This window comes from Malus domestica, chromosome 06 (assembly GCF_042453785.1).
Source record: "Malus domestica chromosome 06, GDT2T_hap1".
In the NCBI taxonomy this organism is placed as follows: Eukaryota; Viridiplantae; Streptophyta; class Magnoliopsida; order Rosales; family Rosaceae; genus Malus; species Malus domestica.
In genome coordinates this window covers 11,867,833-11,881,321 of record NC_091666.1, presented here as the reverse complement: position 1 = coordinate 11,881,321, position 13,489 = coordinate 11,867,833, and positions in this window count along the sequence as shown.

Genomic DNA, 13,489 nt, shown 5'->3' with positions numbered 1-13,489 from the left:
AAAGAATAAACAGCCACATGTTATTTATTATGCTTCACGCACTTTGAATGATGCTCAGTTGAATTATTCTACAACCGAAAAAGAACTCTTGGCGGTTGTATTTGCTTTAGATAAATTTAGATCATATCTAATTGGTACTAAAGTTATTGTTTTCACTGACCATGCAGCCTTGAAGTACTTGTTCACCAAGAAAGAAGCTAAACCTAGACTCATTCGTTGGATGCTTCTACTTCAAGAGTTTGACATCGAAATCAAGGACAAGAAGGGGAGTGATAATGTTGTTGCCGACCACCTAAGCAGGTTGGTGCGTGAAGAAGAGGATCTTCCCATCTCCGAAACATTTCCGGATGAACAACTCTTGTCCGTTCAGGTAAGTGCTCCTTGGTACGCAGATTTGGTGAATTATTTGGTAACTAAACAAGTTCCTAGCACTCTAAACAAACTCCAACGTGATAAACTTAAAAAGGATGCTAGATTTTATGTTTGGGATGACCCATACTTGTGGAAATATTGTTCAGATCAGGTTATAAGAAGATGTGTGCATGAATCAGATTTTCACTCAATTTTAAGTTTTTGTCACACATATGCATGTGGGGGTCACTTTGGAACCCAAAGGACAGCTTTTAAGGTTCTTGAATGTGGTTTTTATTGGCCTACTTTGTTTAAAGATGCTAGAACCTTTTGTTTAACATGTGATCGATGCCAAAGGACAGGTAATATTGGCCAAAAAGATCAAATGTCGTAGGTACCCATCTTTGTTGTTGAAATCTTTGATGGTTGGGGTATCGATTTTATGGGTCCTTTTCCTTCATCTTTTGGTTTCACTTACATATTACTTGCCGTTGATTATGTTTCCAAGTGGGTGGAAGCGAAAGCCACTCGAACTAACGATTCTAAAGTTGTGGCAGATTTTGTGAAAACTAATATCTTTTCTAGGTTTGGGATGCCTAGGGTGCTAATCAGTGATGGCGGGTCTCATTTTTGCAACCGTACCATTGAGGCATTACTCAAGAAGTACCATGTGACGCATAAGGTCTCCACACCTTACCACCCCCAAACCAATGGCCAAGCCGAGGTGTCGAATCGTGAGATCAAACAGATTTTGGAGAAGACCGTTGGGCCAAATAGAAAAGATTGGAGCTTACGGTTGGATGATGCACTATGGGCGTATCGAACGGCTTACAAGACCCCCATTGGTATGTCTCCTTTTCGACTTGTGTATGGTAAGCCATGACATCTTCCCGTGGAATTAGAACATAGAGCTCATTGGGCCATCAAGACCTTCAATTTGAATGTGGACCAAGCCGGAATTCATCGAAAGCTTCAATTGAGTGAATTTGATGAGATAAGGCATAAAGCTTATGAGAATGCTAGAATTTACAAAGAGAAGACCACGGCATTCCATGATAAGATGCTTCGAGGCAAGACTTTCGAAATTGGGCAGAAAGTGTTGTTGTTCAACTCCCGCCTTCGTCTATTCCCTGGTAAGTTACGTTCCAAGTGGGTTGGCCCGTTTGTTGTTACTAATCTTTTTGTGCATGGTGCAGTCCAAATTAAGAGCTTGAGAACCGGGCAAGAATTCAAGGTGAATGGACATCGCTTGAAGCCATACTACGAGCACTTTGTGGAGCATGTTGTGGAGGAGATCCCACTGCATGCCATGGGTTCCAAGGAGAAGTGAAGGTGTTCATCGTCCGGCTGGAAGACGTTAAAGCAAGCGCTTTAAGGGAGGCAACCCATTTATTCTGCTTGATTGTCAATTTTATTACTTGTTTAATTATTTTTGGTTGTGACTTTCTATTTTGAAACATTAACAAATATGCAAAGGATTTTAACATTAAACTTCATGGAAATGAACAGGAACTGGGAAATAAAGAAACATAGCATAATACAAGAGGGAGCCTTCACAAAGGCTGCTTGGGAGAGGTTGCAGTAGTCGGCGGAGTCTCAGCATTCGGTGGGGCCACGGAAGGAGGAGGTATCGGAGGTTGATCAGTTGGGGCTTCACTACGCGGTGCCGCCCCAGAAGACGAAGACAGATGCGGTTGGAACAAACCCACAAACCTCCGGTGATCAAGTAAAATTTGACCATCATTTTCCTGCAGCTGGTCAATTTTCCTCTTCATGTTTGTGGCATAATTGTGTGCAAGCTTGTGCAATTGTTTATTTTCATGCTTGAGTCATCTAATCTCCTCTTTGAGACTCTGTATTTCAGCCACCAACGATTCAACATGACGGGTTCGAGCAAATAGGCGTTGGGCCATGTTGGACACAGAACCCGCACACTGCACGCTAAGAGCCAGAGACTCCTTAATCGCCAATTCATCAGACAGTCTAGCGAGCAATCTGTTATCTCTGGGGGTGACAAGGTTCCGGGCCACCACCGTAGCGGTCATGTCATTTTTCATCACCGAATCCCCAACGGTGAGATGACCAGTAGGGGATATGAGGGACGGGCGCCATATGTTGTCTGGAGAAGGAGGGGCTGCTCCTTCATCAAGGTTCAAGTCAAAACGACGGTCGGAAGGGCCAGACATTTTTCAGAGGTGTTAAAGAAAGAGGAGATCGGACAAGTCAAGATGGTAGAAGTGCAAAACGGGAGTTTTTACAGGCAGAAATTCAAGTGTGCTTTGAACGTCCTGCATACCTCTATAAAAATCAGCACGCGATGGGATTTCAGAGATCGAAGAGGTGAGCTCAGAAATCGAAGAAGCCATTCGGAGATCGAAGAGGCGCCAGCTTTCTCAAAAGTTGGGCTTGCTCACAAACCACCAATTCCAGATACCGAAGAGCGTCAACTGTCTCAGCCTCGTCAGCACCCATCACACACAACTCAGCTTTGCGAAAATCACGGGCAGTCTGTCGAAGCACCGATTCCAACCATCTGTCTCTCTCAGCCTCGTCAGCACTTGTCACATGCAATCTCTGCCCTCAACGAAGCTCAGAACTCGAAGCGTAAATTCCGGATATTAAAGAGACCTCTGCTTTATCGAGACGTGTCAGCATCTGTCAATTTGCACATTTGTGTTGCGTAAATCACGCGCAATTTGTCGAAATTTTTTGGAGAAACGAAATGCACGTGGAAACTACTGTTAAATTATCCCAGGCTTGCCGACATGAGTAATGGAACAATGCCTTCCCAGCCATTAAGAAAATTCTATAAATGTTGAACTTCAAAGTGAAGCAGTCTCACCCAACTTTCAGCCTCACTTAACCCTTCATCCTCTCTGAAATGGCTTTCCAACAAACCCTCTCGAGTCACTCTGTATTTTTCATCCCCTGGGATACCCCTGCAAACAACCCATCCAGAGCACAAGTATTTCATATCATAAGGGTTGAGAGCAAGAGTATCTCATATCATGCTTTCTCCCTGTCCTTTCTCCAGCCAGCTCTTGCTCTCGAGTACTCATCATCTTATGCTTTCTCTTTGTCTCTCACTTATAAGGGAAGTGAAGATGATACCTCGAAGCATGTGGAGACAACGTGCTGATTCATCCTCAACTAAGGACAAGGAGAAAGAGAGCAAGAGGTGGGCACTTGGAAAGATTGAAGAAAGAAACAGACCAACACCTCTCCCTCGTGCCTGCCCGTCATGCAGAAGAAACAAGCAGAGAAGAATGCAGCTTGCACAATCATCCCAGCGGAAGGAGTCTGAGATGAAGAACTAGAGAAGCTGCCACATCTGCTTGGAGAACAAATAAGGAATTGCAACATCACCAAAGAGAAAAGCTTCGCCGTACAATTCCAATCCAGTTCAAGATCAAAGTTGTGGAAAGTCAACAAGATCAACTATCTCCAAAACCAGATTTGCGTTCTTAAACTCTACTCTGTCTGGTTTTTACTTTGCCATATTTGTCATGTTTATTTGTCGTTTATTATTTGCTTGTTTTTGGTGTGAGTATATGCTTGAAACATTGAGGACAATGTTTGATTTAAGTGTGGGGGGTAACCATTGTTTTGCATGAAATTCGTAGAAATTTATCACCCATTACTTCTAGTGTTGTTCCTTGTTGTTTTAAGTATTTTTTAAGCTATTTTGGAATGTTTCAGTGTGTTTTGACATAAAAATCCGAAAATTCATAAAAATTTGAAAAATTGTTTTTGAAAATCCAAAAAAGAGTTGTTTTTGTGCGCTTATTTGTGTCTTAGGGTACCTTCCAACACAATGATGAGGATTCGGTTTGTAATTGCATGACTGTTAAAGAGAGTTATAAACATGGATGAAAGTTTGATTTACTCTTTATTTATGCGTGGTTGTGGTTATAACTTATGAAATCACATGTAATCATAAAAGAAAAAAAAATTAGTTTTTGTAACATGCTTGAAGGAAAGAACTCAAACTAATGCTACAACCTTGTGAGACTTGAGCTTAAACGTTTATTTGGAGAGTTAAAATCTGTGCATTCTTTGTTTTCTAAAGTCGTTGCATGATCTCATTATTCTTTGCTTGGTTATTACTTAGAAGGCGTTTCATCATTTAGTTCCAAATGCTAGAACTCATGCCTATTTCATTCAAAGCATGCTATTGATTTGCATAAAACATATTCAAGATGAAGTTGTGTAGTTACCACCACCAAAGCCAAACTGCCATGTATCCCATATTGTTATATGTTTAAGTTAACCCCATTGAGCCTTGATAGCCTACATTCTTTGTTAAACCACATTATCCTTACCTAGCCTAGTTTAGGACCATCCATACCCTTGTTCTTGAAGCATAGTAAAACATGATTCAAATTGAATTTCTTTTGATTAATGTATGGCAGAAAACAAGTGTGGGGGAAGTGTGAGTTATTATGCTTGTTGAAAAGAAAAGAAGAGTTGAAAAAAAAAAAAAAAAAAAAAAGGAGTTGAAAAATATGCGAAAAAGAGTTTTAAAGTGCTGCTTGTTGAAGAAAGGGTCCAAAACATAGAATTCGGCCCTAATTATTGCTTGAATTTTCCCTTCGTGTCTAAAAGCTGATTTCTGCAATCTAAGTGAATTCTAAGTTTCAATTTCATTACTTTACTTGCTATTGCTTTAAGAACGATTGTTATCCTTATCCTTCATTTGTTAGCCATCACCCCAAGCCCCGTTACAACCCTTAACTTCATCTTGAGTGTCATGCGTTTCAATATATGGAGTTTGAATTTGGTATGAGCATATGGTGTCACTGGTTCTCGCATCTAAGTAGTAGCATTCCATTCATGAGATCATATCTAAACTTGCTTATTAACTCCAGAAATTGCTTTCTTTGTGATACATATATGTGAGCGTTCGTTTTCATATCTACATCAATCTTCTCACATATAACTAGTATAGGGTGTGTAGTTAGAAAATCTGAGTGAAAATTGAGTGCATACTTTGAAAGGAATTGAGTAAATTCTCTAAGGCATGTTACTACATCAAAAACATTGTTTTAATCGATTAATTGTGAACAAGTAAGTAGTGACTATGATTAAGTACATGTTTAAGTGTGAAGATGATTCAAATCTGTGGGGATAATGATTTTTAACATGTCATATGCATTGGAATCCCTGAGGCAAATGTTGGAAGGTTTAGGTTGTATTTTATTTGTTTTGTTTCGTTTTATTTCTTTGTTTGCTCGAGGACTAGCAAAAGCTAAGTGTGGGGGAATTTGATAGCAGCATATTTATGCGACTTAGTTAGCTTGTTCTTGTGCATTTACGTTGTATTTCCTTAGTTATTTTAGTGTTCAAAGTTATTTTTGTGTGTTTTCAGACTCTAAGTACAAAGTATGCAAGAAGATGCATTTTGGAGGCCTTTGGAGCATGTTTCGGGCTTGGAATGGATAGCAAATGCATGGGCCAAGTGGATGGACGAATTTGAGAACTAAAGAGGCCAAGAATATGAAGAATTATGGTCCAAAAGATGAAGAAAACATCCCAAAAATCTGTCACCCCAACTTGCATTCCTTGCCATGCAAACCACATAGAATTCCCTTTGGATTCCCATGCCATGCTTGATCACTCTTGTCCCCTATATAATTTCTGATTTCATGCTTCAATTCATTTAATTATTACACTCAATTGCTTGATACCTCTTGTTCCCTTCACTCATTAGATTTTAGACAACATTTACATCCATTACATGCACCAATTGATGCTCCATCATTCACATTTGGAATCCAATGCCATGTGCAACACATGTTGTTGCACCTTTGACCCATTTGTTGACACATTTCACCTCCCTTTCCATCTCTATGCAATGTACACAATCATTCATGCTCCCTAGCTACAACACCACTCTATTTTACCCTTCACACTTTGCATCATTACTTCATTTTCACCCTTGGACCATTGCACACCACACACACAAATTGCCATGCATTTCATCCTTAACCTAACCTGATTTTCTAAGGTTTTTGGGGCCTATAAATACATGTTTACACCCCTTGGCCAAAGGACAATCCCCCATATTCATCATTTTATCACAAAAATTCGTCCATACACACCCTAGGAAGCAAAACACCCCAAAAACACCATTCTAGTGCCTAGAAAACATAACAGCCACTCCACCTTCTTCGACCCTCTTTGCCTAGTTCTCCACCACCCTCCAACCATCAAACACTCCTCCACACTCACCCTAAACCCTTCCATACCATTCCCCATCCATTCTACATCATAAAACTACCCAAAATCTGTCCATAACCCAATCTGCCGCAAGCAAGGGAAAGGAGGAATCTTGGATGCACTTGCTACCAAGTTGGAGCATTTTAGGTGTTTTCTTTCCTTTGATTTTAATGTCTAATTTTATGTATCTTTGCTTTGTGAGTATGAGGAACTAAATCCCTCTTAGTTAGGGGGTGATTCGAAACCATGTTCATACTTGCAATATGATTTGATTACATCCAGTTGTGATTCATAAGTTGTGAATTCAATTTACTTATCCGATCGTATAAAAAATGATTTGTGTATGTTGGTTGAGAGTGCACGCTTAATTTTCATGCATGAATTTAACGCTAGAATATAAGGGAGTTTCACCTAATCGTTATGAACTTATATTCACAAGTAGTGAAGGTTGCTAGTCACAATCACGTTAAGTAAATTCTTGGCATAAGTTTCATGCAAATCATAGTAACGAGTGCCTCGTCAATGCTTATGTTTTTCATAGAACTTAATGATTCTTGCTTGTATCTCTATTATGCAATTCATGTAGGGAACTTGTAGGGAATGTTTTGGGTTGTCGTATGCGATCATCCAACCTAATAACTTGTAGAAAAACTGAGGGTTAATTAGTGCAATTCACGGTTAATTTGGGGCGTTGAGTATTCATAGTTTATCGAAAAGCAACTGGAAATCGTTTTGTATGCAAGTGTGACATATGTGGAGAAGAACCTCCTAGCTAATCTTCCATCCATAAGTTTCATTCAAATTCACTTACAATCTGTTTTGTTTTACAAAGTTGTTTTGTTTTCAAATTCATTAAAACCATAATCCCCCTTTTACTTTATTGTTTCAAAGTGTTTAATTTCTGTTTTGGTTGTATGTTAGAGTGTTTTGATTCACCCAAATTTGTCTAAGAATTTGTTTACTTTGTTCTTGTCTTAATTTAATTATTTTCGTCGAAAATCAACCCCATCTTATTTCTTTGAGTCATATTAATTAGAACTTGTCTTAGATTATGTTTTTAAGTGTTTTAGTTCATTAGAAAACCAAAATTTGTCCAAGTTTGTGTGAGAGTCCCAAAATTGCCCAGATTGTGTTTTTAAGGTAGTTTTGAGTGTTTAGGGGCTGTTTTGAGTCTTTTGGTTTGTTTTAGTATTTTAAAGTATAGTTTTGCATTCTTTGAGTCTAGTTAGTGTTTTAAACTTTGTTTTTACGTTTTCAAGTCAGTTTCCAAGTGATTTAGCAATCCCTCCTAATCCCCGGCCTAGAACGATCCCTACTTACATACTTTACTACAATTGATAAAAAGAGGGTTTAATTTGTGTGCTTATATATTTCGCATCAGTATTCCAAAAGCTATTACATCAAATGAGTGGCTTTGTGGGCATACTTCCAACAATCTCCCACTTACACTCAAAGCCACCTTCCCATGTATCTAATACCCATCTTTTCCATATGGCGGTCAAGTTGGATTTGAGACATTGGCTTTGTCAGTGGATCTGCTACGTTATCTGCTGAGGCAACTTTGAGGATGTTGACTTTCCCCTCGGCAGCATATCTTCTAATGATATTAAAGCGCCTATCAAAATGCTTGTTCTTTTGATGAGCCCTGGGTTCCTTGGCTTGAGCTATCGCCCCACTATTATCACAGTACAAAGTTACTGGTGATGTAATGGTTGGAACCACTCCAACTTCAGTATTGAACTTCTTCATCCAGAACGCTTCTTTACCGGCTTCAGCTGCAGTGACATTTTCTGCCTCCGTCGTGGAATCAACAATTACATCTTGTTTCTTGCTTTTCCAGCTAACAGCCCTACCATTCAGAGTGAATACATATCCAGAGTTGGAACTTCTATCATCGACGTCAGATTGGAAATCTGTGTCTGTATAGGCTTCCACTCGCAACTTTGTCGCTCCTCCATAAACGAGGAACATGTCCTTAGTTCTTCTTAAGTACTTAAGAACCGTCTTGACAGCTGCCCAGTGTTCTGATCCTGGGTTTGATTGATATCGACTAGTAATGCTCACAGCATATGCGATATCAGGCCTTGTGCATATCATGGCATACATGAGACTTCCTATGGCGGAACCATAAGGAATAGCACTCATTTGCCGTATCTCTTCAGGAGTCTTAGGTCCCATGGACTTAGAAAGGTGAATTCCATGTCTCATAGGAAGAAGACCTTTCTTAGATTGTTCCATCTGGAACCTACTTAGCACCTTATCTATGTACATAGATTGGGATAATCCAATTAATTTTCTGGATCTATCATGATAGAGCTTTATCCCAAGTACATAAGATGCATCTCCCAAATCTTTCATGTGGAAGGTTTTGGACAACCACACTTTTACGGAAGAAAGTACTGCAGTGTCATTCCCGAATAGTAATATGTCATCTACATATAACAATAGGAATACAACTGCATCCCCAACGACTTTTTGATAAACACAATTGTCGTCTTCGTTTTGAGTAAAACCAAACGTTTTGATTTCAGTATCGAAACGAATGTTCCAACTCCTGGATGCTTGCTTAAGTCCATAAATGGACCTCTGAAGCTTGTATACTTTAGTCTTTTCAAACTTGGACACGAAACCTTCGGGTTGAGTCATATAGAGCTCTTCCTCTAGGTAGCCGTTCAGAAAGGCCGTCTTCACGTCCATTTGCCATATCTCATAATCATGGTACGCAACTATAGCAAGCAAAATCCGAATGGACTTAATCATGGCTACAGGAGAGAAGGTTTCTTCATAGTCAATCCCTTCTTGTTGCCTTTAACCCTTGGCTACTAGTCTAGCCTTATAAGTCTCCACGTTCCCATCAACGCCTATCTTCCTCTTGAAGACCCATTTGTTTCCAACATGTACTATACCTTCTGGAGGGTCTACAAGAGTCCAGACCTGATTTTGATACATGGAATCGATCTCGGATTTCATGGCCTCTTGCCATCTCTTTGAATCAATGTCGGACATTGCTTCAGTGTAGTCTCTAGGGTCTTCCTTTGTGTCATTGTCACCTAGAAGGTGCAATTCCCCAAAGTCATTATCTAAGCCATACCTCTTAGGTGGCTTGCTAACCCTTTCAGATCTACGTGGAGCTAGGGGTTCAGAAACAGGGTTGTCAACTTGTCTAGTGCTTGTTTGTGGTTCATCATTAATCTCATTAATTTCCATCATTTTACTTATAGTTCCTTTGAGAACAAATTCGTCCTCTAGAAACTTAGCAGTTCTGGCGACAAAAACCTTTTAATCGTCAAGATGGTAGAACTCATGTCCCATAGTTTCTCTAGGATATCCCACAAAATAGCACCTAACTGATCTCGCTTCAAGCTTAGTAGCTTCAAGTTTCTTGACATATGCACAACCCCAAATCTTAATGTGATTAAGACTTGGCTTTCTTCCATGCCATATCTCATAGGGCGTCTGTGAAACTGACTTGGAAGGTACTCTATTAAGCAAGTAAGCTGTTGTATATAGAGCGTATCCCCAGAATGTTACTGGTAGATCGACGGAACTCATCATAGAACAAACCATGTTCATCAAGGTTCGATTTCTCCTTTCGAAAACTCCATTAAGTTCTGGAGTTCCCGGTGGAGTCCGCTGTGATATTATTCCACACTCTTTGAGATAATCTAGGAACTCGTTACTTAGATACTCTCCCCCTCAATCTGATCTTAGGATCTTTATCTGTTTCCCAGTTTGCTTCTCAACTTCATTCTTGAATTCTTTGAACCTTTCAAAGGATTCTAACTTGTACTTCATAAGATACACATAGCCAAACCGAGAGTGATCGTTAGTGAATGTGATATAATAGGAGAAGCCTCCTCTCGACGTAGTAGACGTAGGTCCACATACGTCAGTGTGGATTAACCTTAGAATTTCAGTGGCACGCTCTCCTTTCCCAGTGAATGGAGATTTGGTCATCTTCCCTTTTAAGCAACATTCACAAGTACCCATTTGATCATTACCTAATGGGCGGAAATATCCATCTTTCGACATCTTGCGAATCTTATCAAGGTTCACATGTCCAAGTTTAAGATGCCATATCTTTTCTTGGTTAACTTCTTCTCTAGCCCTTTTGGGTTTTGAGGTATTCCCGCTTTCAATACAATGCATTCCACTACTTGTCTCTAGGTGAAAAAGTCCCTCTATCATAGTACCATGAGAGATAATACGACCGTTCAAGTATAAAGTGCAACTCATTTTGTCAAACAATACTGAGTGCCCATCTCGTAAAAGCATAGAGATAGAAATCAAATTCTTTATACATGAAGGAAAATATAAACAATTTTTAAGTTCCAGGACTTCCCCAGAGGGTAGTTTAAGCATGTAGGTGCCTATTGCTTTTGCAGAGATCTTAGTACCGTTCCCAACTCGCACAATCATCTCCCTATTGCGCAATGTCCTACTCCCTGTTAGTCTCTGCAACGAATTGCAGATATGTTGACTAGCGCCTGAATCAAATATCCAGGAATTGGAGCTCATTGTAAAAGCACTCTCTATGACAGAAATAGTCCTTTCAAAAGTTCGTGTCATATGGCTCGCAATGCGCACCCTGTATTTCTTCTTCCAACGTTCATCATTTCCACAATGAAAGCATGTTCCTTTGGATTTTCTTGCCTTCTTCTTATGCAACCTTTTCCTTGTGATTGCATTCTCACTCCCACTGTCCTTTTTGAAACCGTGTTCAAACTTACAACACATGTCAATCATCTCGGTAAAAGTATGATTGAATCTATTCACTTTATAGTTTACAATAAACTTAGTGAAATCATCCGAGAGAGATGCAAGGAAAAAGTCTTGGGCCATTTTCCCATCGATGGAAGTTCCTAAACTTTCAAGATCTTGAAAGATCCTTTCCATCTTTTGTCCATGTTTATGAACCGATGTCCCCTTTGCCATTTTGGCATTCAATAGACTACAAACATTTGAGAATCGTACATTACTAGTCTCAATGTCATGCATCTTATGCAAACTTTCAACCATGGCACATGAAGTGTCCATGTGCTTATGTAGCTTCATAAGCTCCCCACTAAGTGAAGTGAGGATTAAGCATTTGGCTTGTAAGTCATCCTCATAGTGTCTATCATAATTTTGACACTCCTCCTTTGAAGCTAGTTTCGTAGGAGGTACATGAGGAGGGGATTGCTTAAGCACATACAATATCTCTTTCACCTTTGAGACATTCTCAATGTGACGATACCAAGAAAGGAAACGATGGCCCCTAAGGCCCCTTTTGTCAAGTATAATGGTGGGTGTAATTTTAGGCATGTCGTTAACTACATAACATAACAGAAATCGTATTAGATTGTTGATTTTAAAACTACTTGATTGGGTCTTAAATCAAATAGTACCACCCACTATTTTTGGCAAATTCCACATCCCTCAATGGAATTCGAGAGTTATATTGAACTCTTAGCGGGGTATGGGAGGCTTACCATTACCAAGCCCACCTCACGATGATACGATGTTGGTTAGCAAAAATAATGATGAGAGAATAACGCTTTAATCATTTACAACTCTTGTAATTACCCATCTAGTTTGGCCTCTAGAGAATGATGCCTCACAATGATATGATGTTGGCACCATTGCACTTAGTTAAGTTATTCCCACCATGCTAGTTCGTGTAGGGGTTCAAGAATAGCCTCACAATGATATGATGTCGGCCATCCTCGTTGCCTACCTCACCACATCATGTATGTACATATGGACTCCTCCTGAATTTAAGCACATACTTTGAACTTCCCCATGATAGGGTGAAGACGGTGTAGGAGTCACAAACGATTGGAGCCCACCATGGTGGAAGGCCTACAAAGAGATGTTCAAAGCATCTCTCGCTTATCAACTTAATATTCGTTTTGTTGAGAGAGTAGTGTTGGGCTACATCAAATTTATTTTAATCTTATTAAAAGAACTTGGGCCTATCACAACCATTGGTCCAAGTTAATATGAATTAGTAGTATATAATACTCCCACTATTTCGATGAAACAAGCGAGACTATATGGAACTACTAACAAATGCTTTGTATCCTCATATGGACTATATAGTCATATTAGGTTTTAGGATGATTATGAACCGATTGATTTGATCCAACACGAGCCTTGTGTTGGACCTTGGGTCTAAGGTAGGTAGTTGTTGATTTTAGTTACGCGTTTAATATAATTAAACCGTTATTTCCTATTGGGCGTTGGACCCAACTATTCCAATTTGCATACATATAAACAAAAGGGAATACATGAAATAAAGAGAAGGGCTTATGCCCTTTTACAACACATTTGATGGACTTATGTCCATTTACAACAAATTTGAACTAATCAAATTACATTCAAATCTAAACTACTTAACCCAAACATTCACAATGAAAAGCGGCCAATCACATAGCTCAATTATCGAGGCCTTTGGTTCATAATCACCCTTTTCTTAATCAATCAAATTAACTAAGAAAGCAACTTAAACAATTGGTTTTCGGATTCATAGAATTGATTTAAATGGAACTAAATGAAATGAAAATCCAATTCTCATTAAAGAGACAAAACCATTTTGTTCTCATTTTATTTGGGCCGAAAAACAATGACCTCAACTTTTGGGCCATTAAGCATAAACATAAACTTTTGGGGTCACTTTGTAAAAACACAAGAGTCCACAACTTCATGTAATTACAACTAGAACCCAAAAATTTCAACAATTACACAACTTCATTAAAGGAGCAAAACAATTTGTCCTTTAGCGTTTTAGGGCCTTAACGTAAAAACGCAAACTTTTGGGTCAAAGTGCAAATACACAAAAGTATCAAAACTTTATGTAATTGCATAAAAGGCCCCAAAAGTACCCCCACTAAGGGGTGGCCGGTTTTGGTAGTGAAAAATGAGGGGGGGGGAAGGTTTT